This window comes from Ornithorhynchus anatinus, chromosome 1 (assembly GCF_004115215.2).
Source record: "Ornithorhynchus anatinus isolate Pmale09 chromosome 1, mOrnAna1.pri.v4, whole genome shotgun sequence".
NCBI lineage: Eukaryota > Metazoa > Chordata > Mammalia > Monotremata > Ornithorhynchidae > Ornithorhynchus > Ornithorhynchus anatinus.
In genome coordinates, this window is record NC_041728.1 from 92,347,119 (window position 1) to 92,347,915 (window position 797).

Here is a 797-nt window from a genome sequence, read left to right on the forward strand (position 1 = left end):
TAATTTTAGCAAGAAGCTTCAGAAATAAGTTGCTGAAATGGTCCAATTTAGGAAACGTCTTTAGGCCCAGAAAATTTTCATCAGCAAGAAGGTAAGAGAACAGCCTGTAGAAATAGCTATAGATCCCCCTTTGAATACCAATGCAATTCTAGGACAAAATATTCAGAAAATACTAAATTGAAAATGCTTGCAGAGAGACAATTTTTGAATCTCTGAATTTTCTAATGGCAAAACTGCTCTATAACAAATCAGAAGCAATTCTTTCAAAGGAAAAGTCAAAATTTTAATGGGAAATAAGCAGTGAATATGACTATGAAAAATGAAAGGCAAAATAGCAAAGATTTCTGGAACGTACATGGAAGAGTTGGGAGAATCAAGGTTTTGGTATTTATGTAAAAAGAACTAGACAAAGATAAACATTTTTGATTTTGTTTTGGTTAGGGGAGGTTGGAGGTTATTATTTTATTGCTCTTGATTCTATTTATTGCTATTGTTCTTGTCTGTCCATCTCCCCTGATTAGACTATAAGCCCATCAAGGGGCAGGGACTGTCTCTGTTACTGATTTGTACATTCCAAGCGCTTAGTTCAGTGCTCTGCACATAGTAAGCACTCAATAAATACTATTGAATGAATGAATATTATTGTCCTTGGAGCAGAAACTAAATTTATGTCAAGCTCAGACTTCCTTGAAAAATAAAACTTTAGTCTTCTTTGGGGGTGACATTTATTCCTACAATATACCTTCCTCTGAATGAGCACTAATGGCAATTTATGGAGGTTTTTTGCTTATGCAAAA